This window comes from Eschrichtius robustus, chromosome 6 (genome assembly GCF_028021215.1).
Source record: "Eschrichtius robustus isolate mEscRob2 chromosome 6, mEscRob2.pri, whole genome shotgun sequence".
In the NCBI taxonomy this organism is placed as follows: Eukaryota; Metazoa; Chordata; class Mammalia; order Artiodactyla; family Eschrichtiidae; genus Eschrichtius; species Eschrichtius robustus.
The window spans coordinates 91133461-91135046 of NC_090829.1; the positions used below are offsets into that span (position 1 = coordinate 91133461).

Here is a 1586-nt window from a genome sequence, read left to right on the forward strand (position 1 = left end):
TGACCCTTTTCCTCAGGACAAAATGGGGATAATCATGATGCATTTGTCATTATTAGTGAAAAATCTGACACTGCCAAACTGCTATCACTGTACTTGCCAAGGAACTAAGATGCAACTAATACCTGCTGAGAACATAACTATGCCAGGCAACTGTTCTAAATTCTTCGTTGGTTAACTCATTTTGTAATAACTTGACGTGATTTCATCTCTACTGCTCTCACACTTGCTCTCTACTCCAGCCATAGTGGTGTCCTTGCTGTTCCTTACACACATTCTCAGGCTCCCATTTCAAGGCCTTTGCCCTTGATATTCTATCTAGAAATCTTTCCCCTTAGAGAGCATAGGTCTCTTTTTCAACTCCTTGTAGTACTGATATTTCCTCCAATGTTGTTTTCTCTATCCTGACCTCCTATTTCCCTTCCTTTTAACCATAACTCTAGAAGAATAATTCTCTTATTTTTTTTCTCCATCTCGCTTTCTTTACTGTGCTTGTTATTTTTCTTTCCACTATCAGAAGGTAATGGTAGGATTTTTGTTCTATGACAATAGGATTTTTACGTTATTCACTGAATCTAGTGCCTAGACCAGTGCCTAGCACATTCTAGGCTCTAATTATTTACTGAAGGAGCAACTTTATGAAACAGATACTACTGTTAGTAGTTTTACTTTATGAAGAGACTGAAGAGACGGAAGCAGTGAGAATTTGCCTGTGGTCCCACAGTAAAAGGTAGAGCTAGGATTTGTAAGCAGACAGCCTGGCTTCACTCTTTACCACAACTGGATGGTGCCTCTAATTTGAGCGGTGAATTCCATATGTACGACCTACTTAGTACATTTCCTTGATTAGACAGTTCCTTCCCAGCCGGTTCCCTGACTGGCAGGTTTAGCGCACTTTATACAGTCAATTGTTTACAGAATGAATAAATGCATAAATACATTAATTATCCAATGATTTACGCCTCAATTATTATCTTAAGCTTTCAGACTTAATTTTTAAATTTTTAATATAAAAATAATTCCTGCCTTTAAAAATAGTGACGTAGAATAGACTTTCTTTGAATTGACAAAACATGATTTCTGACAAATGGTTTAATTAAAAGGACGTGTACCCTATTCTTAAAATTTTATCCAAACTGGCTTTTAAAGCTTCATTCAACATTAGCATACATTAAGCAAAAAGCTCCAGAACCAGCCTGACTCATTTCATTATATATACATGCATAATATTATCTCTGATGAAAAACCGCGAACAGTGTGATTTCCTTAAACACCAAGAGTTATAAAACAATCAACTACGCCAGATAAAAACAGCACCCTCACTTACAAAAACTGACGCTAATCAGAACACCCTCCGGAGCAACACTTGGCCCAGGAGTCACCTGGACCAGCTTTCTCAAATAAGTTTGACAACGACTATCATAAGGGCATGACTAACTTGCCACCGAATCCGAATGGCCATAGGTTTACTCTGAGAAACCAACATTCCTGGGTAGAAGGGGTGGACAAATGAGCGGTTTTAAAAAGAGGCCCCTCCCAGGCCGCCTCAAAATCTAGAGCCCAAGATTCTCCTCCTCAGAGCTCCTCAC

General features: G+C 38.7%; 1 protein-coding gene across 5 annotated transcripts in view; it reads right to left on the bottom strand.

The window, feature by feature from the left end:
• DZIP3 (DAZ interacting zinc finger protein 3) overlaps positions 1 to 1586 on the bottom strand; it is a 120892-nt gene that overhangs the window by 119019 nt on the left and 287 nt on the right. The window lies entirely within an intron of this gene.